Source organism: Bos grunniens, chromosome 17 (assembly GCF_055505025.1).
Source record: "Bos grunniens cultivar Pamir isolate PY7600 chromosome 17, Bosgru_T2T1.0, whole genome shotgun sequence".
In the NCBI taxonomy this organism is placed as follows: domain Eukaryota; kingdom Metazoa; phylum Chordata; class Mammalia; order Artiodactyla; family Bovidae; genus Bos; species Bos grunniens.
The window spans coordinates 6,121,330-6,145,750 of record NC_141181.1 but is presented as its reverse complement, the minus strand read 5'-3'; the positions used below and the strand labels follow the sequence as shown (position 1 = coordinate 6,145,750).

The 24,421-nt window shown below is 43.3% G+C and overlaps 1 pseudogene; it reads left to right on the top strand.

Moving 5' to 3' along the window:
• The first annotated feature begins 15,685 nt into the window (after positions 1–15,685).
• Positions 15,686–24,421, top strand: part of LOC147354965 (DNA fragmentation factor subunit alpha-like) — a 54,243-nt pseudogene continuing 45,507 nt past the window's right edge.

The window sequence follows — 24,421 nt, the reverse complement described above, 5'->3', positions numbered from 1 at the left end:
CAGAATATCTAAACAGACATTTCTCCAAGGAAGACATACATATGGCCAACAGGCACATAAAAAAGTGCTCATTCAACATCACTAATTATTAGAGAAATGCAAATAAAAACTACAATGAGATATCACTTCACTTAGGTCAGAAAGTCCATCATCAAAAAGTCTACATTTGGAGAGGGCGTAGAGGAAAAGGAATCATCCCATACTCTTGATTGGAATGTAAATTGGGTACAGTCACTATGAGGATAGTGTAGAGGTTCCTTAAAAAAACTAAAAATAGAATTAACATATGATCTTGCAATCCCATTCCTGAGCGTATATCTGGGGAAAACTATAATCTGAAAAGATACATGCAGTACTATTTACAATAGTCAAGACAGGGAAGCGACTTCAGTCTCCACTGACAGAAGAATGGCTAAAGATGGTGTAGTATATACATACAATGGAATACTACTCAGCCATAATAAAGAATGAAATAATGCCATATGTGGCAACATGGCTACACTAGAGATTATCATATTAAATGAAATAAGCCCCACAAAGAAAAACAAATATTGCATGATATTACTTATATGTGAAATCTAAAAAAAAAAAAGGTGCAAATAAATGTATTCTCAAAACAGAAGTAGACTCACAGATACAGAAAACAAACATGGATACCAAAGTGGGGGAGTAAATTAGAAGTAGGAATTAGCATGCAGTATATATGAAGTAGGTAACTAACAAGGATGTACTATATAACACAAGGGAAAAGAATCTGAAAAATGAATATATATACTTACAGTTTTATTGATTTACGTCCTCTTCATTTTTTTTTTTTTTTTTTTGTGTGTGTGAAGGGTCTGGCTAAAGGTTTATTTAAAAAAAAAAACATAAACAAAAAAATTCACAAAGGGCTCTGTGATAAGTGGGAAATTTTTGCAGAGAAATTTGACAAAGGAGTGTCAAAAGTTACAGACATAGCAAAAAAAGTAATGATAAACAGCAGGGAGAGGGGTGAGGGATGGACAAAGATAGAGTATGGGATAAAGAGATACAAATCGTTATGTATAAAATAGCTATGAGGATGTATTGTATAACACAGGGAATACAGCCAGTATTTTGTAGTACCTATTAATGGAATATAACATTTGAAGATTATGAATCATATGTTGTACACCTGTAATTTATGTAATATTGTCATCAACTATACTTCAATAAAATTTTTTAAGTATCGGAAGTCTTAAAAATGTGCATGTTCTTTGACTCGGCAATTTACATCTAGGAATTTAAAATATCAGAGGTGTTCATAAAATTCACGACTAAGTAAATATGAGGATATTAACCAGAGCATTTTCATAGAAAAGTATTAGAAATAATTCACAGGGACTACCCTCATGGTCCAGGGCTGAGACTCTATGCTCCCAACGCAGGAGACCCAGGTTTGATCCCTGGTCAAGGAACGAGCTCCTACATGCTGCAGCTAAGAGTTTGCATGCCATTAACGAAGACGTGGTGCAGCCAAATAAACAAATAAATACTAAAAAAATGAAACAATTCACATAATGGAGGGTTAATAAATGGGTATTATATATGGGTAATTATAAACTAGAAATTAGCCATTTAAAATTCTTGTCTTAGGAGAATAATTAATGGCATGGTAAAATGCTCACAATATATTTTTGCTTAAAATGAAGACAGGTTACAAGATATAGTGAGTTTAATATAAATTTTGGAAAACATACAATATAGGTATGCGAAAAGATCAGAAGGACATACACCAAAATGTTAACGGTGGTTCTCTCTGAGTGCTTGTAGGAGTGATTTAAAATTTCTTCCTTACATTTCAAATTGTCAATGAGTTATTATTTTATAATCAGAAAAAGGTAATTAAAGAAGATAAAACTCATTTGTTTAAAAATTCAGTATGATAAACCTACTAAGTCATACGACATGTAGGAAGGCTTGGTAAGCTATGATGACCCTTGGTGAAGACTGTTGGGACAGCATAGGAGAATGTTGTTGCTTAGTTGCTAAGTTGTGTCCAACTCGTTTATGCCCCCATGGACCGTAGCCTGCCAGGATCCCCTGTCCATGGAAATTTCCAGGCAAGAATACTGGAGTGGGTTGCCATTTCCTTCTCCAGGGGGATCTTCCTGACCCAGGGATTGAACCCACTTCTGCACATCTCCTGCATTGCAGGTGGATTCTTTACTACTGAGTCACTGGGGGAGCCGTAGGAGAATAGTTCTGGTCTTCAAATCCAGCAAGACTGAGTTGGACTCCTAGTTCTGCCACTTCACTTGTGGCATATTATTTAATCTAAGCTTTGATTTTCACTTCTGGATAAAGGAAACAGTAAAACCTACCTTCTAGACTTATCTTGGAGATTAATGAGGAGCATTCAAAAATACTAGTTACTGTTTTTTGTGGCACAGTGTTACAGGGTGGTCCTTTGCAATCACCTCTGCTTTATCCATTTCTGCTTCCTATGAGAGCTACACTGGCCGTATTTATCCTATCTCCTATTCTCACAAGCCTCTGCCTTATTATATAGGTTTTATTATGTAGCTGCAGCAAGGCTGATAGATTAGGCTATGATTGCCATTGAAAATTGTTGTACTCACATATTCCTAGAGGAGGGGACATGCCACGCTCCAGGGGCTGCGCAGGGAGGCACCAGAGTTAGTCAGGAAGGAGAAGGGGAAAACTTGGACGAGAGTCTTTTCTGGTATGCATGAAAGAATTGGTGAAGTAGTGAAGTTCGACTCAGGACTGGGTAGTTTGAATGATTTCAGCGGGCTCTGAGGCGTAGCGGCTGCCCCTAGCTTTCTAAATCTCGGCTCTGGTGTGATTAGGGCAGGTGTATAGTGGCCCAGCGCATGAGCCCTGAGTATGAGCACCCTCTAAAGGAGGCGGTTGGGAGTTTGGGCTCTGGATTAGTTGGTTTCCATACGAAAGGTGTGGAGCCCTTTATAATCCCTAAGAATTGGCTATTCCGGGGAGGAACAGTCTTTCTGTCATCAGCATCAAAAATGCAGAACAAAAAGACAAGATTAATATGTTGAGCAAATGAGCAATTCTAACTTTTATCACCTCTATAAGGAAAAGGGTCAGATCCTTGGCATATCACACAATCCTTGCCAACCTCTGTTTTATAGAATCATAGCTGTATTTGTTTTTTGGTTATCTACTCCTATACAACAAACTGCCCCTCCCCCAACCTAGTGATTAAAAACATCAATCACTTTACTTGCTTATGATTTTGCCATTAGGCTGTATTCAACTGGGTGCTTCTTTTGCTGTCCTCATGTAACTTCATTGAGTGAGCCAGGCAGCTCTGGGTTGGCAAAGTTGGGATGCTGGAATGGCTGGGTTTCTCTCTTTTTCTTTCTTCCTCTTCTTGAGAGCTCAGGACCTCACGTTTTCCAAATGAACCCTCCAGCAGAGAAGCCAGACATCTTACCTAGCACCTCAGGCTTCCCACGACTGCAGAAACGGGAGTTGCCTGGCCTTTGTAAGGCTTGGTCCTGAAACAGAACCGCACCTCTTCCACCACATTCTCTAGATGAAAGCAAGCCGCAGGTTTCACCCAGATTCAGCTGGAGGGGAGTAGACAGGGCATGAATTCCAGGACATGGGCTCATGAGGAGGGATGTTCTATACGCCCGTCAGTGTAATGAACTGTCAGGAGAGGTGAGACAGAGCATCCATTCTGGCAGTCCTTTTGAGATTCCAGAATCTTAGAGTCATTGAGCCCCAGCCAGTGAGGACACAGTGATCCCAGTGATCACACCATCCACAAGGGCTGTCTGAATGTTCTGGGCTCTCTCCTAAAGAAGGGGCAAGATAAGGAACCACACTTGTTTTATAATGAAAGGAAACTTTGAAAAGGTAGACACCAATTTTCAATGAGCAGGCCTCAGAAAATGAGGTTTTGCTGTATTTTTAGACAAAGTATACCAGGTCGTGACTGATCAAAGAGACAATGGAAAGCCTTGATGGGATGACCAGACGGCTACTTATTTGAATTCACTTCAGCCGACGGAAAGGTGTTTCTTTTGCTTTATAGGCTTTTAATAGAAGAAAGCGTTTTGTGAAACTGAATAATCTCTCTCTAAAGAAATGAAAGAAATCCTGGGAAGCAGCAAGATTCATGAGTTTTGCTAACTGCCAAATTTCTTCTTAGATATTACTTTTCCTCAAAAAAAAAAAAAAAAAAAAGAAGTCTCTGGACTACTGTGATTGCTGTAAATCCCTAGGTTGGAATTTAGACGCAAAGGGTAGTTTGCTCAGCTGAATTTTCTGAGCGCTTTCTCAGAAATGGGTCTGATTTCTTCAAGAAGAACCAGCTCAGACTCTTCTAACACAGCAGCTCTAATGGCAAAGGAAAAGAATGCAGGACCCAAATCCTTTTTAGTTCTAAACGTACCCGCAAACACATTTCCTGGCATTCTCCTTTTAATCTTTAAAATGTATGCTAATTTTCCCTTCTGTTTCATTATATATTCATTGTTGATTTAAAATGAAAGGTAATGTTTTCGATTATTCATTACTTACCCCAGGGATGACCAAGGTTATCTCTTCTCTGATTTCCCTCTACTTACTGGATAATTGTCTCTTTTGTTTTATATTAGATTATTATTTAGCAAATATTAAATCCTTCCTTTTGACTTCCAGGGGAAGGGTAGATGTTCCTACCTCCATCTTCTTCAATATTTTCTGAATTCTAAGTTTATCCCTTCTTGCACACTCTTCCTCAGTTTTAGGGTAAACACTGGAGTTTTCCGTCTTTATCATCCCATTGACTAGCTCTGAAACATGCAAAAAGAAAAAAAAACTCTCTGTTTTTCTTGAGTCTGGGGTCATGCCATATCTTGCTTGGAATTTTTCTTAGTTTGGGCTGCTATAAAAAAGTACCAAAGATTGGGTGGTTGGAACAGCAGACATTTATTTCTCATAGTTTTACAGGTTAGGAAGCCCTTGGTGGAAGCCCCCTTCCTGTCTTACAGATGGCCGCCTTCTTGCTGCATCTGAGCATGGTAGGGAGCGAGTGCTCTGGTGTGGCTTCCTCTGCTTACAAGGGCACTAGTTCAACCAGAGGGGCCCCACCCCGTCGCTGCCAGAAACCAGCCTCAGCAGGAAACTCCTTTGTCCTGTCTCTCTAGCAGAGCCATGTTGTAACTAATCTTAAACCAGGCACCTCCATGTTCTACTCATCTCTGGCCCTGGCACACCTTTCAAATCTTTTGATCACACTGAATAATCTCTTGTCTAACCTGTTGGCTCTTTCCATAGGTCAAATAAGTAGAAACAAAGAATAAGTAATTAACAGATGACCAGATCTCTTCCCTAACTTCTCCCTTCAGTAATCCTGCAAACCATGTGAACACAATAATATCTAAAGAAAGACCACAAGAAATTGATGAGTCTACATGCAGTGGGACATGGCAACCAGTCTGACCCCCAATCTCAGTGATTAACTAAAATTAGTTCCCCTTTTCCCTTTAAAACTTTCCTGGCTGAGCAGAATCCTGGGAGTTGGTTTTTGGGGGATATGAGTCCATCTTCTCCCTAGATTGCCAGCATTCTAATTAAAAACAACTTTCCTTTTACCAACAACTGCCTCCCAGGTATGGATTTTTGTGTTGAGGAGCCAGACTGAGTTCAGTAGCATCGTGAACTCATGGAAATCTAATTATCTCCCAAAGGCCCCACCTCCTAATATCACCATTTGGGGGATAGGGTTTCAAGATAGGAATTTGACACAAACATTCAGTCCATGGCAGGCTTTCACACTGCCTGCTATGGGCTGCTATTACACTGTCTAAATTGGTGCCCCTCACTTTCAGTCTCTTTTACATAGTTTTCAGATTTGTCTTCCTAAAATGCAGAAACGGCACATCACTTGCTAATGTAAAATGTTCCAATACTCTCTGATTTACTGAGTCATGCTACTGATATTTGCAGCAGGTCAGAATCAGGTCCCTCCCAACTCTCCCATTTTAGCTTCACCTCCAATCACTCCTCCTCCTTTCCACCCTCTCTTCTTTGCTTCCTTTGCTAAAACTCTTTCCTCTAACCCCATCTGCTTGGCAAGGCAAATACTGCTCATTCTTTCTGGCCCAGCTCAGATGTGATAGCTTTTATGAAGTCTCCTCCCCAGGCAGAATCAATCATTCCTTTGTCTTGTTATTTATAGGTAAGTGTCTCTCTCTCTCTTTTTTTTTTTTTTGGTGAGCAAGGCCCGTAGGTTTATTTTCTTTTTTTAAAATTTATTTATTTATTTTTTATTTTTAATTTAATTTTATTTTTAAACTTTACAAAATTGTATTAGTTTTGCCAAATATCAAAATGAATCCGCCACAGGTATACATGTGTTCCCCATCCTGAACCCTCCTCCCTCCTCCCTCCCCATACCATCCCTCTGGGTCATCCCAGTGCACTAGCCCCAAGCATCCAGTATCGTGCATCGAACCTGGACTGGCAACTCGTTTCTTACATGATATTTTACATGTTTCAATGTCATTCTCCCAAATCTTCCCACCCTCTCCCTCTCCCACAGAGTTCATAAGACTGTTCTATACATCAGTGTCTCTTTTGCTGTCTCGTACACCGGGTTATTGTTACCATCTTTCTAAATTCCATATATATGCGTTAGTATACTGTATTGGTGTTTTTCCTTCTGGCTTACTTCACTCTGTATAATAGGCTCCAGTTTCATCCACCTCATTAGAACTGATTCAAATGTATTCTTTTTAATGGCTGAGTAATACTCCATTGTGTATATGTACCATAGCTTTCTTATCCATTCATCTGCTGATGGACATCTAGGTTGCTTCCATGTCCTGGCTATTATAAACAGTGCTGCGATGAACATTGGGGTACACGTGTCTCTTTCCCTTCTGGTTTCCTCAGTGTGTATGCCCAGCAGTGGGATTGCTGGATCATAAGGCAGTTCTATTTCCAGTTTTTTAAGGAATCTCCACACTGTTCTCCATAGTGGCTGTACTAGTTTGCATTCCCACCAACAGTGTAAGAAGGTTCCCTTTTCTCCACACCCTCTCCAGCATTTATTATTTGTAGAATTTTGGATCGCAGCCATTCTGACTGGCGGTAATTGTCTCTTAATGCTGGTTGCATATTAAGATCACCTGGTTCTCCAAAGGATGTACACACACACACACACACACACACACACATATATACACATATAGATATACACCGGAGAAGGCAATGGCACCCCACTCCAGTACTTTTGCCTAGAAAATCCCATGGATGGAGGAGCCTGGTAGGCTGCTATCTGTGGGGTCACACAGAGTCGGACACGACTGAAGTGACTTAGCAGCAGTAGCATAGACACACACACCTAAAACAAGACATTCAGCCACAGGATTATGAGGGCTGACAAGTCTGAATCAATGTGGTCAGCAAGCTGGAGACCCAGGAGAGTCAATGGTGTGGTTCAGGTCCAAAGGGCAGCAGACTCAAGATTGGGAAAGAGCTGATGTTTCCGTTCAAGTTTAAAGACAGGGGAAAAAAATGTCCTAGCATGAGGAACCAGGCTGGAGGAATTTTCTCTTATTCAGGAGAGGGTCAGAATTTTTGTTTTATTCAGACCTTCAACCCTCACAGAAACACCAGAATGATGTTTGACCAAATATCCAGGTACCCTGTGGCCCAGTCATGTCAGTATGTAAAATTGACCATCATACCTGGGGAACTATTAAAAAATACAAATATTGCTGGCCCCATCCCCGGGGCTTTAGTTTCACTGGTCAGGGGTAGAACCTAGGCATCAATGTATTCAATGTTTTAAACTTCTTTCTTGAGTGAGTGAAGAAAGCCAAGTAAGTTACTCATATGTACGCCTGTTATAGACAGTGGAAACTTTGAGGGCAGGAAAGGTCCTTACTCCTGGTTACCTCAAAACCTGCCTCCATGGCAGATAATACTAGATACTGAATTATTGTTTTTGTTTAGTTGCTAAGTCATCTCTGACTCTTTGTGACCCCATGGACTGCAGCGTTCCAGTCCTCCGCTAACTCCTAGAGTTTGCTCAAATTCATGTCCCACTGAATCTGCTATCTAACCATCTCATTCTCTGCTGCCCCCTTCTTCTGCCTTTAGCCTTTCCTAACCGAATTGATGCTTCATGTTGAATTGGACCACAATGTAGTATTACTAATGCAGTATCACTACGGTTATAGGTTGAATCACTGCTTAGTCACTTGATCTTGTCTGACTCTCTGTCACTCCATGGACTGTAGCCAGCTAGTCTCCTCTGTCCATGGAATTTTCCAGGCAAGAATAAATACTGGAAATTGGTTGCTATTTCCTACTTCAGGGGATCCTCCCAACCCAGGGGTTGAACCCGAGTCTCTTGTGTCTCCTGCACCGGCAGGTGGAATTTTTTATCACTGGCACCGCCTGAGAAGCCTGCAGGTTGAATTATGTCCCCCCAAAAGATTTGAGACCTTCGAAATCCAAGTGATTTTGTAATATATATTGCAAATCTCTCGAACAATTTTCTAGAATGGATCATCTGAACTGGTGTCATTCAGAAGCTATCCATAGATACACTAGAAATTAATAAGCAGGCACCTGGATTATCAATTCATCCTTTCTTCCCCAGAGCTTGATCAACTCAGGATCTGTTGGAGGAAGTTCAGGATGAACGTGTGGGCTTGGGTGTCCCATCAAGGTCACCGAGAGGCTCGGCTGGCTCAGCCATCTGCCCCTCACTCTTTGACGTCTCTTCAAATTAAACACCACGCCCTGTGGTAAAATTGCTCCTGCTTTATAAATAGCAGACTTGGCTGGAGCTGCTCTGAAAATGCTACAGAGGAAGGGTGTCAGAGAGAAGAAAAAGGAAAGGCCGCAGATGCAAGGGCAAATTTTTTGGTCAGAGGACTCCAGTCTCTAAGGAATCTAAGCGCTGTCTGTGTAAGGGAGGTGTATCCGGGAGGCTCTCCCCTCACAGCTCTTATGACTGTTTTCTTTTTAGATTTTTTTTTTTGATGTGGACCATTTAAAAAATCTTTATTGAGTTTGTTACAATATTGCTTTTATTTTATCTTTTGGTTTTTTGGCTCCAAGGCACGTGGGATCTTAGCTCTCCAACCAGGGATTGAACCCACATACCCTGCAATGGAAGGTGAAATCTTAACCATGGGGTCACCAGGGAAGTCCCTGTGACTTAAAATCTCATCCACCCAAGCAAACGTCCCCCACTTTCCTCCGCCACTTTTTCACCCCTTGACTTTACTTTGGGTCAGGAAATTGCTCCGAGGTTACTTTAAGAACAGGCCCCTTTCTGTGGCCTCATGGCATGCTTCTAATTTCAGTCACATACTGCGGAATTAAAACGGAAACTGGCCACAGGCAACACATTGTCACTGACGCTTTCTGCAGCCACGTCGTTATAATATCATAATATAGTTTTATGACTGGCTGGCCTACGATTTTATGGGGCTGCTACAAACCTCACATCTGCTCGCAGAGATGGGTGCTGAGTCTCCTAACTTCACTTTCTCTTCTCTCTGCCTCTTCAGTCCCGTCCCCGATGGGCACTGCTTCCTCCTGCGGGCTGACTCTTCATGGCTGTCACCTCACCACGGTCAGTCCTGAAGCTGACTTCAGGTCAGCCAATTTTGTTTTAATATTTGACCTTTGCCCATTGCCTGCCACTCCCATTGCTCACATTCTCTCCATAAACACACACACACACACACACACACACACACACACACAGGCCTGCTGCCTGCTCCCCGCCCCTCCCTGCAGGGCACGTGCTATACCAGCCTTTAAATCCAGGTCCTCTCTATGCACTGTGGTGCCATGTGGTGCCAGGTCAGACAGGGAGGCTGTGCCCAAGGACAAGGGCTCTCAGCACCACTGAGAGGCTCACCTGGTCCCCGATCCTTCCATCTCTGGAAAAGCCGCACGTCACTCGTGGCCCGGGGCATCCCTGGGGGCTCCATCTACCAGGCAGGTGCAGGATACAGAGAACCCAGGGGAGGAGATACTGCTGGGCTCATCTTTCTCAGAGGCTTGTTCTTTTTCTTTTTTTAATCTCTGCTCCTCTCCATAGAAGGTGAGGCTTCCAGCATCTGGGGTGACTCTGAGGGTCACTTTGGCGTCTGCATGATATACTGCTTGCTTATTTCTCCTCGTCTATAGTTCTCTGGCTGTAAAGCAGGGCAGGAAGGCCAGAGTGTTAGGAGTACACAGGATGGCTTGACTTGCTCTCCCTGCCCCTAACCTGGGCCATCCCCCCTCGAACTGCGGAGGGCTTCTGTACAACCATGTTCCTTCTCTGAGTGATGTCTGGAGGGCAGCAGCCTTGGCACCACCAGGAAGCTTTATCCATCTGCAGAATTTCAAGCCCTACCCCAGACTTCACGAATCAGAATCTCGTTTTAGTAGGATCCCCAGGTGGTTCAGCGAGCCGAGTGGTGGGCCCCAGGGCTGGGTTCTGGCTGAGTGGTGTTACACTCAGGTGTGAGCAGTCCTGGGGCGGGAGGGTCTAGGGCCGGTGGTGATGTGGAAGGCAAGCCCTTGAGAATGTTCACAGGCTCAGTGTATTTACGGGATATCAATGTGTCAGCGCAGCAACCTCTTTATGGGGATAGTTTAATTAACGCTAATTGCTCTTGGCCTATTGTGTGACTGGAGCAGGATTTACAGAACATCACCGTAATCTAAAACCCTATAAAAGTCATTGTCTTTAGAGGCCTTGTAACTCATGCCTGGAAACATCTTTGGATCTTTGATGCATCACCCTGATTGTGAATGCTGCCTGTATTTGCATAATTCTCAGAGGTATCCAGGCACTTCCTTTTTAGGGAGTCAGTTGTGTCCGGGTGAAGAGCGATGCTCTGTTATGGGGGTGGCAGTTGGTGAGAATTTGCTTTACAAAGAGAGATGGATGGCTAATGCAGTTTTACTACTCCATTCCGTGCTTTCATGGATTACATAAATTCTGTTGTTGCTATTGCCTTCAGGCCAGTGGATGTATAAAGTTGTTTCCACATTGCTAGGACCCCCATCGCTCCTCCTCTGAGTGCCTGCAGGTTAGGGAGAGGAAGGGGCAGGCTTGAGATCACGGTGACCATGATCCATGAAGAACCCTGGCACCATCAGAGGAAGCTCACGGGACACTTGCCAGTGACACGGACCTCTGCAGCCACCACTGACAGGGGAGGAAAGAAGGCAGCGTTGAGCGGGGGGCCTGCCTGCCTGTGCCAAACCCACGTCTGAGATCACAAGCATTGGAAAAAAAGAACAAGTCTGTCTTGTTAACATTGACTTTTGGCCGCCTTGCCCCCTTGCTCACCACCCGCCTTGACCTTTCCTCTTAATCTCTCCATTTCCTTTCGTTTGAAAGGGATGTAGGTGTGTTTTGAGCTCATTCTCATTCTGCTTCAATTAAGTTCAACAGTAATTTGCTTCCCACAGTTACTACCCTCCTAGAGGAGCTGGGCCTCTGAAACGTTCACACCTCAAAATATGGAAAATCATTCCTCAAGGTTTCTTTTCCTCAATGAATCTTCTCTTACTTTGAACTTTGGAAATAATCTCTTGCATGGTTCATGCCTTCCATCTCCTCCCCAATCACGGGGCAACATTGCCTTGCTCAAGATCAAATACTACCCATCTTCCCTGAGTTGGGTTTATTTTTACTCTTGTTGTTTCTTGCAATCTCATTAAATTCCTGTGACGTTAAGTAGGATGGGTATCCTAATGCCTGCATCACAGGTAAAGGAACCACGGTCAGGGAGCCTCTTTCAGGAAGCAGAACTGGGTTGAGATGAGGACCTCTGGCTCCCTGTCCCCAGCCTTCGTGGGCGACAAGGGCTGGGTCTTGCTTTCAGGCGTGGTGGGAGCAGCGGCGCTGGCCCTCTGCTCAGGTTCGTCCTCAGTCTACCCAGGGAAAGCCAAGATCAAGAGCCTCACTGACACTGCACCCCCTCTTGAGCTTGGTTTGCCATCCTGCTGAGAGCTCGTGCCCCCATGTGTCAGGGGAGTCCCCGCTCTTCCACGATCAGCCCGCGACACAAAGGCTCTGCTCCTTTCAGGACTCCGAGTCTGCGTGGTGGTTGGTCTGGGAGGCATGACCCATTTTTCTACACTGAGCAGGCATCTGCCATCTGCGGGCTCTCTCACCCAGATGATTCAAATTCTCTTAAATCCAGTTACACTGTCACTTGTCATTTGTTCTGCGTCCCAGCTTTGCATCGTCTGCTAATCTAGAGATCTGAATTTCTGTCATTTCAGTCCTTGCAATCTGTGGATGAATTGACAGAGATTCAGTGATTCCCAGAAGAGAGAGAGAGAAACATGCCTCCCTTCCTCCCACATTTATTAGCGAGCATTTGCCTCGCCTCAAGCCCAGAGCTGGATGCTGGGGGACAAAGCTGCCCAAGCAGAGATGATTCCTGGCCTCCGGGAGCAAACATGCCAGCGGGCTCATCCCTTAGTGGAACAACACAAAACAGACAAAAAGGAGGCAGCATTGAATGTGAAATCCCTTCCATATCCCACTAGAATTAAGCTCCTGGATGGCTGGGGCTGGGGGGAAAGCCAGTCTGGTTTGCTGATAGATCCCGGCACAGAGCCTGGCATATGCTGGTGCTCAGTTCGAAGTGACCTGAGTCTCAGTTTGCATTACTGGCCCCAGTTCCCCCTCTTCCCTGTTCACATCCTTACCACGAGACGAGGCAGCTCCTCTAAGGGAGGAGACTAGCTCCCTGCTGCTTGGCTGTGACCCACGGCGGGGCCAGGGAAGTACGTGACGACGCGTGAGTTCCCAGTGGGGGCTCCTAAGAGCTGCTTACAAATTTCCACTCACTTTTGGCCTCAGTCACTGCCATGAGAAGAGCATATCCTGGCTAGCCCCCTGGTCTAAGGAAGCAGAGAGACAGCAGTGCAGATCCAGACCTGCAGCGTGGAGCGACGGCCCCAGCCTGGCCTTGCCTGTGTTGGCTCAGCCCACCCCCACCCCACAGATGCCCAAAAGTCCAGCCAAGACTAGCAGAGTGGCCGCAGCTGAGCCTGGCTCACCCATAGATGGGCAAACCACACTACTGCTATTTCAGCCATGGAGATTTGGGATGGTTTGTTATGCGGCATTATTGTGAAAATAGCAAACTGGCGGGCTTCCCTGAGAGCTCAGTTGGTAAAGAATCCACCTGCAATGCAGGAGACCCCAGTTCGATTCCTGGCTCAGGCAGATCTGCTGGAGAAGGGAGAGGCTACCCACTCCAGTATTCTTGGACTTCCCTTGTGGCTCAGCTGGTAAAGAATCTGCCCGCAGTGCGGGAAACCTGGATTCGATCCCTGGGTTGGAAAGATCCCCTGGAGAAGGGAAAGGCTACCCACTCTGTTATTCTGGCCTGGAGAATTCCATGGAGTCCATGGGGTCACAAAGAGTCAAACACGACTGAGCGACTTACTTCACTTCAGCTAACCGATGACCCCCTCAGTCTGTTACCTGATTTCTTTCAGGGCCTGGACCTCCACGTTGTTATTTACCCTTTTGGTTGTTCTAAAACCAGGGGTTGGCAAACTTGTTCATAACGGTTCAGATGGTAAGTGTTCCCAGCTTCGAGGGCCCACACCATGGTCTCTGTTGCATACTCCCTCCCTCCCTCACTCCCTTCCTCTCTCCCTTCCTCTCCAGGCACATTTTATAAGAGGGCCTCTAGTTGATGAAAGGAGCTCTGGGAATCATTGAGTCTCTGTCAGTTCATGTACAGATTGTAATAGGCAGAACAACAGAAATTCAGATCTCCAGATCAGCAGGTGATGAAAAGCTGGGATGCAGAACAAATGACCAGTGACAATGAAAATGACTTTAAGAGAATTCAAATTTGAATCATTTGGGCCAGAATCTTAATTTGGACTCTTGCTCTGGGCCCCTTTTAATTTGAAGAATATCAAGTACTAGCTTCAGAATCCCTCTAGTCATTGCTTTCAGCATTTAAAATCAAAACAGAATTAATGTATTATTTACAAAATAGGTTCATTTGAATACTAACCAGCCATGAAAAACAAGATGTTGCCATTTGCAGCAACATGGACGGACTTGGAAGGCACTATAAATAAATCAGAGAGAGAAAGACAAATACTGTATGATATCATTTATATGTGGTATCTGGAAAATACAACAAACTAATGAATAGGAGAAGAAAGAAGCAGGCTCAGATATAGAGAGCAAACTAGTGGTTACCACTGTAGGGATAGGGGAATGGGGAATACAAACTAGTGGGTGTAAGATAGGCTCAAGGATGCATTATACCACACGGGGAATAGACTCAATATTTTGTAATAACTGTAAATGGAAAATAACCTTCAAAATGGCATAAATTAAAAAAAAATGAAAAGTAGGTTCAATTAAATGGTGCAAAAGCCAAAAGGTACAAAATGGTATAAAGTGGAAATTAAGTCACCTGCTCACTCTTTTTTTAAAAAAAATTTTTGCCACTTCATTTTTTTAATTGAAGGATATTTGCTTTACAAAATGCTGTGGTTTTCTGTGATACATCAACAATAATCAGCCATGTCCCCTCCCTCCTGAAACTCCCCTTCCACCTCCCTTCCCATCCCACCCTTCTAGATTGTCACAGAGACCCTGGTTGGGTTCCCTGACTCATACAGTACACTGGCTATCTATTTTACATATGGTACTATAAATTTCCTCGTTATTATCTCCATACATCTCACCCTCTCCCTCCTCCCCTTCCCCCGTGTCCGTAGGCCTGTTCTCCATGTCTGTTTCTCCACTGCTACCCTGAGAATAAATTCATCAGTACCATCTTTCTAATTCCATATATATGTGTCAGAATATGATATTTATATTTCTCTTTCTGACTTACTTCACTCTTTATAATAGGCTCTATGTTCGTCTACCTCATGAGAACTGACTCAAATGCACTCCTTTTATGGCTGAGTAGTATTCCATTGTTGGGGAAGGCAGTGGCACCCCACTCCAGTACTCCTGCCTGGAAAATCCCACGGACAGAGGAGCCTGGTGGGCTGCAGTCCATGGTGTCGCTAAGAGTTGGACACGACTGAGCGACTTCACTTTCGCTTTTCACTTTCATGCATTGGAGAAGGAAATGGCAACCCACTCCAGTGCTCTTGCCTGGAGAATCCCAGGGACGGGGGAGCCTGCTGGGCTGCAGTCCATGGTGTCGCTAAGAGTTGGACACGACTGAGCGACTTCACTTTCGCTTTTCACTTTCATGCATTGGAGAAGGAAATGGCAACCCACTCCAGTGCTCTTGCCTGGAGAATCCCAGGGACGGGGGAGCCTGGGGGGCTGCCGTCTCTGGGGTCGCACAGAGTCGGACGCGACTGAAGCGACTTAGCAGCAGCAGCAGTATTCCATTGTATACATGCACCACAGCCTCTTTATCCCTTCATCTGTTGATGGACATCTAGGTTGCTTACATGTTCTAGCTATTGTAAACAGTGCTGCAAGGAACAATGGGATACATGTTTTCCCAAAAAAACTCCATTTCAGTTTTGGTTTCCTCAGGGTATATGCCTAGTAGTGGGATTACTGGGTCATATGGTGATTTTATTCCTAGTTTTTAAAAGAATCTCCATTTCCTGGCATGCCGTGGGGGATGGAGTTGGGGAGGACTCCCACACTCCAGCCTCCCTGACTTCTCCACATCGGTCTGGTCCCACCATGTAGAGGATGGAGGTGGTCAGTGGTCCTGCAGCTCTGGAAACCAGCGAGATCTGAGCTCTAAAGCAGTGTCTGCTGTGCCGCAACAACAGCTGGAAACAACATGGCATGGTGGCCTCTTGCCTCAAGGAGCTGGGGAACAAGGCTTGTGACATTCTGGCCACTGATAAGTCCCTGGCACCTGTCACTCTGGTCCTGGCAAAGGATGGTACCATAATGGATGATGAGGATTACTTCCTGTGTCTTCCTGCCAATACTAAGTTTGTGGCATTGGCTGGGAATGAGAAGTGGACACACAATTCAGATGGAGGTACAGCTTGGATTACTCAAGAGTCCTTTGACAGAGATGAAACAGATAGAGGCAGGGTTGAAGTGGAAGAACGTGGCCAGACAGCTGAAGGAAGACCTATCCAGCATCATCCTGCTGTCCGAGGAGGAGCTCCAGGTGCTCACTGATGTCCTGTGTTTGGAGCTGGCTCAGAAACTCGGCCAAAGTCATGTGGCAGTCCAGGGGCTCCAGAACACCCTCCAGTAGTGCTTGACCAGAGAGAAGAAGCCTATCAGTCCAGGAAGCTCCTGGAACTTTACCTCCAGGCTTTGAAGAAGGAAGGCAGCATCTTGTCGAAGCAGCAAGCATTCAGATCTGACCTCGGGGACAAGAGGGACACTGTTGACACCAACGTTAGAGAGAGCTCCTCCAAAGTTACACCTGCGAGCCAGATCCTCTTGGTGCTGAAGGAGAAATCTGCCCCAGAGTGAGTTTGTCTAGTCAGGATCTGGAGGCAGGAGAGCACCCAGGGACCCTGACCTTTGCAGGGAGACACTTGTATTGGGGTTTTTCACCTCTGCAGACCCTGAATCATAGCTGCCAATTTGCCTATTATTACATGCAAAGCTTCCCTTGTCGCTCAGTTGGTAAAGAATCTACCTACAATGCAGGAGACCTGGGTTTGATTCCTGGGTTGAAAAGATCCACTGGAGAAGGAAATGGCAACCCACTCCAGTATTCTTGCCTGAGAATCCCATGGACTGTAGCCAATCAGGCTCCTCTGTCCATGGGGGTTACAAGAGTTGGACATGACTTAGCAACTAAACCACCACCATACGGTCTTCTATAGTGGCTGCATCAATTTACATTCCTACCAGAAATGCAAGAGGGTTCCCTTTTCTCCACACCCTCTCCAGCATTTATTGTTTGTAGACTTTTTGATGATGGCCATTCTGACTGGTGTAAGGTAGTATCTCATTGTAGTTTTGATTTGCATTTCTCTAATAATGAGTGATGTTGAGCATCTTTTCATGTCTTTGTTAGCCATCTGTATGTCTTCTCGGAGAAGGCAATGACACCCCAATCTAGTACTCTTGCCTGGAAAATCCTATGGACAGAGGAGCCTGGTGGGCTGCAGTCCATGGGGTCGCTAAGAGTCAGATACGACTGAGCGACTTCACTTTCACTTTTCACTTTCATGCATTGGAGAAGGAAATGGCAGCCCACTCCAGTGTTCTTGCCTGGAGAATCCCAGGGACGGGGGAGCCTCGTGGGCTGCCATCTATGGAGTCACACAGAGTCGGACATGACCGAAGTGACTTAGCATGCCTTCTTTGGAGAAACGTCTGTTTAGGTTTGATTCCCACTGTTTGATTGGGTTGTTTGTTTTTCTGATGCTGAGTTGTATGAGCTGCTTGTGTATTTTGGAAATTAATTCTTTGTCAGTTGTTTCCTTTGTTATTATTATCTCCCATTCTGAGAGCTGTCTTTTCACCTTGTTTGTAGTTTCCTTTGCTGTGCAAAAGCTTTTAAGTTTAATTAGGTCACACTTACTTATTTTTGCTTTTATTTCTGTTACTCTAGGAGGTGGGTCATAGAAGATCTTTCTTTGATTTATGTCTTTGAGTGTTCTGCCTGTTTTCCTCTAAGAGTTTTACAATTTCTGGTCTTACATTTAGGTCTTTAATTCGCTTTGAATTTATTTTTGTGTATGGCATTAGAAAGTGTTCTAATTTCATTCTTTTGCATGTAGTTATCGGATAAGGGGACGACAGAGGATGAGATGGCTGGATGGCATCACTGACTCGATGGACGTGAGTCTCAGTGAACTCCGGGAGTTGGTGATGGACAGGGAGGCCTGGTGTGCTGCTATTCATGGGGTCGCAAAGAGTCGGACACGACTGAGCGACTGATCTGATCTGATCTGATCTAATTTTTCCAGCACCACTTATTGAAGAAGCTATCTTTGCCCCATTGTACATTTTTTCCTCCTTTGTCAAAAAATAAGGTACCCATAGGTACATGGGTTTATCTCTGGGCTTTCTTGTTCCATTGGTCGATTTTTCTGTTTTTGTGCCAGTACCATACTGTCTTGATGACTGTAGCTTTGTAGTATAGTCTGAAGTCAGGAAGGTTGATTCCTCTAGCTCCATTCTTCTTTCTCAAGACTGCTTTGGCTATTGAGGGTCTCTTGTGTTTCCATATTAATTGTGAATTTTTTTGTTCTGGTTCTGTGAAAAATGCCATTGGTAATTTGATAGGGATCACATTGTATCCATAGGTTGTATTTGGTAGTATAGTCATTTTTATAAAATTGATTCTTCCTATCCAGGAGCATGGAATGTCTCTCCATCTGTTTATGTCATCTTTGATTTCTTGTAATTTTCTGTATTCAGTTCTTTTGTCTCCTCAGGTAGATTTATTCCTAGATATTTTATTCTTTTTGTTACACTGGTGAATGGGATTGATTCCTTAATTTCTTTTTCTGATTTAAGTGATTTCTATATATTGACCTTGTATCTCACTACTTTGCTGAATTCACTGATTATCTCTAGTAATTTTCTGATAGTTTCCTTTGGGTTTTCTATGTATAGTATTAAGTCATCTGCTAACAGTGAGAGTTTTACTTCTTTTCTGATCTGGATTCCTTTTATCTCTTTTTCTTCTCTAATTGCCATAGCTAGGACTTCCAAAACTATTTTGAATAGTAATGGTGAGAGTGTACACCCTTGTCTTGTTCCTGATCTTAGAGGGAGTGCTTTTAGTTTTTCACCATTGAGAATAATGTTTGCTGTGGGCTTATCATATATAGCCTTTACTGTGTTGAGACAGGTGTCTTCTATGCCCATCTTTTGAAGCATTTTTATCATAAATGGATGCTGAATTTTGTCAAAGGCTTTTTCTGCATCTATTAAGATGATCATATGGTTATCTTTGTTAATATGGTATATCACATGTTACACTGTACTAATTTGCTAGTATGGTGTATCACATTGATTGATTTGTGTATATTGAAGAATCCTTGCATCCCTGGAATAAACCTGACTTGATCATGGTGTGTGAGCTTTTTAATGTGTTTTTGAATTCTGTTTGCTAGAATTTTGTTGAGGATTTTTGCATCTATATTATCAGTGATAATCATCACTTGTCATTTTCTTTTTTTGTATTGTCTTTGTTTGGTTTTGGTATCAGGGCGATTGTGGCCTTGTAGAACAAGTTTGGAAGTACTTCTTACTCTGCAATTTTTTGAAAGAGTTTCAGAAAAATAGGCATTCAGTTCAGTTCAGTCACTCAGTCGTGTCCAACTCTTTGTGACCCCATGAATCGCAGCACGCCAGGCCTCCCTGTCTATCACCAATTCCCGGAGTTCACTCAAACTCATGTCCATCGAGTCGGTGATGCCATCCAGCCATCTCATCCTCTGTCGTCCCCTTCTCCTCCTGCTGCCAATCCCTCCCAGCATCAGGATCTTTTCCAATGAGTCAACTCTTTGCATGAAGTGGCCAGAGTATTGGAGTTTCAGCCTCAGCATCAGTCCTTCCTTCTCTAAATGTTTGATAGAATTCCCCTGTGAAACCATCTGGCCCTGGGCTTTTGTTTTTGGGGTGAGTTTTGATCACAGTTTCAATTTCAGTGTTCGTAATTGCCTTGTTCATAATTTCTATTTCTTTGTGGTTTAGTCTCGGGAGGTGGAGCTTTCCTAAGAATCTGTCCATTTCCTCTAGGTTATCCATTTTATTAGCATATAGTTGCTCATATTATTCTCTTATGATCCTTTGTATTTCTGTGTTGTCTGTTGTAACCTCTCCTTTTTCATTTCTGATTTTGTTGATTTGATTTTCTCCCTTTTTTTCTTGATGACATTGGCTAGTGGTTTGTCAATTTTGTTTATCTTGTCAAAGAACCATCTTTTAGTTTTATTAACCTTTGTTATTGTTTCCTTCATTTCTTTCTGCTCTGATCTTTATGATTTGACTTTGGGGTTTTTTTTGTTGTTGTTGTTCTTTTTTTCCCCAGCTGCTTCAGATGTGGAGTTAGGTTGTCTCTTTGATGCTTCTCTGTTTCTTGAGGTAGGATTGTATTGCTATACACTTCCCTCTTAGAACTGCTTTTGCAGAATCCCATAGGTTTTGGGTCACTGTGTTTTCATTGTCCTTTGTTTCTAGGAATCTTTTGATTTCTGTTCTTATTTCTTCAGTAATGTCTCATTATTTAGCAATGTATTGTCTAATTTCCATGAGTATGTGTTTTTTACCCTGTAGTTGATATCTAGTCTCATAGCATTGTGGTCAGAGAAGATACTTGATATGACTTCAATTTTCTTAAATTTACTGAGGCTTGATTTGTGGCCCAGGATGTGGTCTATCTGGGAGAATGCTCCATGTGCACTCAAGAAGGTGTATTCTTCTGCATTTGGATGAAAAGTCCTGAAGATATCAATTAGGTCCATTTGGTCTAAAGTTTCATTTAATGTTTATGTTTCCTTATTGATTCTCAGTTTTGATGATCTGTCCACTGATGTCGGTGGGGTGTTAAAGTCACCTACGATTATTGTGGTTCTGTCAATTTCCCTTCTTACGCCTGTTAGTGTTTACCTTATGTATTGAGGTGCTCCTGTGTTGGGTGCATAAATATTTACAATTGTTATGTCTTCCTGGCTTGATCCCTTGATCGATCATTATGTATTGTCCTTCTTTGTCTCATAATATTCTTTATTTTAAGGTCTATTTTGTCTGAAATAAGGATTGCCACTTGGCTTTCTTTTGGTTTCCATTTGCATGGAATATCTTTTCCATCCTTTTATTTTCAGTCTGTATGTGTCTCTAGGTCTGAAGTATGTGTCTTGTAAGCAGCATATATATGGGTCTTGTTTTTGTATCCATTCAGTCAGTCTGTATCTTTTGGTTGGTGTATTTAGTTCGCTTATATTTAAGGTAATTATTGATATTTTCCTATTGGCATTTTCTTGATTGTTTTGGGTTTGTTTTTGTAGGTCTTTCCTTTCTCTTGTGTTTACTGGCTATGAGAGTCTCTTTAGTATTTGTTGTAAGGCTGGTTTGGTGGTGCTAAATTCTTTGAACTTTTGCTTGCCTGTAAAGCTTTTGATTTCTCCATCAATTTTGAATGTGATATTTGCTGAGTATAGTAATCTTGGTTGTAGATTTTTATCTTTCAGTACTTTAAATATATTCTGCCATTCCCTTCTGGCCTGCAGAGTTTCTGCTGAAAGTTCCGCTCTTAATTGTATGATTTTTTCCCTTGTATGTGACGTGTTGCTTTTCCCTAGATACTTTTAATATTCTTTCTCTGTGCTTAATCTCTGTTAGCTTGATTAATATGTGTCTTAATGTGTTTCTCCTTGGGTTTATTCTGAAAGGGATTCTCTGCACTTCTTGGACTTGATTGACTATTTCCTTTCCCACGTTGGGGAAGTTTTCAACTATAATTCCTTCAAAAATTTTCTCAGTGCCTTTCTTTTTTCTTCTTCCTCTGGGACCCCCGTAACTCAAATGTTGGTGTGTTTAATATGGTCCCAATAGTCTCTGAGGCTATCCTCAATTCTTTTCATTCTTTTCCCTTTATTCTTCTCTCTAGCAGTCATTTCCCCCATTCTATCTTCCAGTTCACATATCTGCTCCTCTACCTCAGTTATTCTGCTATTGGTTCCTTCTAGAGTATTTTTAATCTCAGTAATTGTGTTTTTCATATCTGCTTATTCTTTATTTCTCCTATGTCCTTGGTGATTGTACTAACTGTGTTAAACGTCTCTTGCGTTTTCTCCATTCTATTTTCAAGTTTTCGGAGCAACTTCACTATCACTATTCTGAATTCTCTTTCAGATAGATTGCTTATTTCCTCTTCATTTGTTTGGTTTTGTGATTTTCCACCTTGTTCTTTTATTTGTGCTGTATTTCTCTGTCTTTTCATTTTTTTTTTTTTTAAACTTGCTCCCCTTGAGATCTCCTTTTTGCAGGCTTTAGGGTTGTATTCCTTCTTCCTTTTGGTTTTTACCCTTGGAGGAAAAGGTTGGTTGAGTGGTCTGTGTTGATTTCTTGTTAGGGGTGACTTGTGCCTGTGTTCTAGTGGGAGGAGATCAAGCAGACCAAGCAGGTAATTACAGAAATAATGGGACATATACACACACTTCCACACACACAGTTGTAACCCAAGTATTCTAAAGAAAAGAGTTCAGGAGATCGACTTGGTGAACAAGGGAAACCAAAATTCAGTTCAGTTCAGTCGTTCAGTCATTCTGACTCTTTTCAACCCCACGGACTGCAGCACACCAGGCTTCCCTGTCCATCACCAACTCCCGGAGTCCACCCAAACCCATGTCCATCGAGTCAGTGATGCCATCCAACCATCTCATCCTCTGTCATCCCCTTCTCATCCTGCCTTCAAGCTTTCCCAGCATCAGGGTCTTTTCAAATGAGTCAGCTCTTTGCATCAGGTGGCCAAAGTACTGGAGCTTCAGCTTCAACATCAGTCCTTCCAATGAACACCCAGGACTGATCTCCTTTAGGATGGACTGGTTGGATCTCCTTGCAGTCCAAGGGACTCTCAAGAGTCTTCTCCAACACCACAGTTCAAAAACATCAATTCTTGGGCTCTCCGCTTTCTTTACAGTCCAACTCTCATATCCATACATGACCGCTGGAAAAACCATAGCCTTGACTAGACAGACCTTTGTTGACAAAGTAATGTCTCTGCTTTTGAATATGCTATCTAGGTTGGTCATAACTTTCCTTCCAAGGAGTAAGTGTATTTTAATTTCATGGCTGCAATCACCATCTGAAGTGATTTTAGAGCCCAGAAAAATAAAGTCAGCCATTGTTTCCCCATCTATTTCCCATGGAGTGATGGGACCAGATGCCATGATCTTAGTTTTCTGAATGTTGAACTCTTAGCCAACTTTTTCACTCTCCTTTTTTACTTTCATCAAGAGGCTCTTTAGTTCTTCTTTACTTTCTGCCATAAGGATGGTATAATCTGCATATCTGAGGTTATTGATATTTCTTCTGGCAATCTTGATTCCAGCTTGTGCTTCTTCCAGCCCAGCATTTCTCATGATGTACTCTGCATATAAGTTAAATAAGTAGGGTGACAATATACAGCCTTGACATACTCCTTTTCCTATTTGGAACCAGTCTGTCGTTCCATGTCCAGTTCTAACTGTTGCTCCTGACCTGCATACAGGTTTCTCAAGAGGCAGGTCAGGTGGTCTGGTATTCCCATCTCTTTCAGAATTTTCCACAGATATTGACCAATTAAAAGCAGAGCTAGCTAATGCCAATCTGGACAACTGAACATGAGCAGAGTGCCAACTGGTGAATATAGCAGAGAGCTCAACAATTTAACTTACTTGGTGAAGAAAACGTGAAGGAAAAAAAGGGATAAGAAAAAGAGAGAGAGAAAAAGAGGAGAAGGGAGGGAAAAGAGAAGAGGGAGGGGAAAAGAGGGTTAAAAAAGAGAGAGAGAAAAGAAAAAAATAGAAAAGTAAAGGTAAATAGACATATGTGAAAAAGATTTATATTTATTCAGGAATAGCTGCAGCTGGTAAAGAACTATAAGAAAAGCAGTTGAATATATCAAAAGCAAAATCAGAAAAATCACACACACACACACACAAAGGGTGGAAAGGTAACAAGAAAATAAAAAAATCTTAAAATGAATTTTTTTTTAACGAGAAAAATCCCATAGCACCACAAAAGGCTAATGTGAAGGCAGAAGTATGTAGGGGGAATATACAGTGTAATTTATAAGGAACAAAGTTCTCAAGATCGTAGCTCTTCTTGGTTGTGGAGTCTGCCCCCAAGGATGGGGTTGGGTTAGTGTCCTGTGATGTTTTCCTGGTTGGGGAGCTTGTGCCTGTCTTCTGGCTGATGGAACTGGATCTCCCCTCTCTGAAGGGCACTGCAGGGTCCCGTAGTAGGTTTTGGGGGTGTCTATGGGTTCAGTATGTCTTTGGGCAGTCCTCTGGCTTTGGCTGTGTTAGACATGTCTATTTCCGCAGCCGCTTCAGAGGCCCTCGCAGCGTATCTTCACTGCCACCTGCCCCCTACTTGTCCCTGGGATCACTACCGGTGCTTCTGTTACCAGACCTGCCTTTCACTGCTGGCCGAAGCTTGCTAGGCAGGGGCTTGTGTGGATCTTTTCTTGCCCCCCCGGCCATGCCCTCTGCGTTGCGGAGACTTGTGTGGGCTTCCCTCAGCCCCCCAGGGCCCTCCCTCTGTGTCGCGGGGTTTATGGGCACTTGTTTCATCTCACCCGCCCTCTGCGAGGCTTCTGTGCTCTTTCAGCCCCCTAGACCTGCCCCCTGCGCGTCCTATGTGCTGCAGAGGTTCGTAGGCCTTCCCCGCTCTTGGCTACCCCAGGCCGCCCTCTGTGCCGTGGGGTTTCTATGGGCTTCTTTCTCTCAGTCCCCTGAGCCCGCCATCTGGCTGGAGCCGTAGTTTGCAAGCTGTTCATGGGCTGAG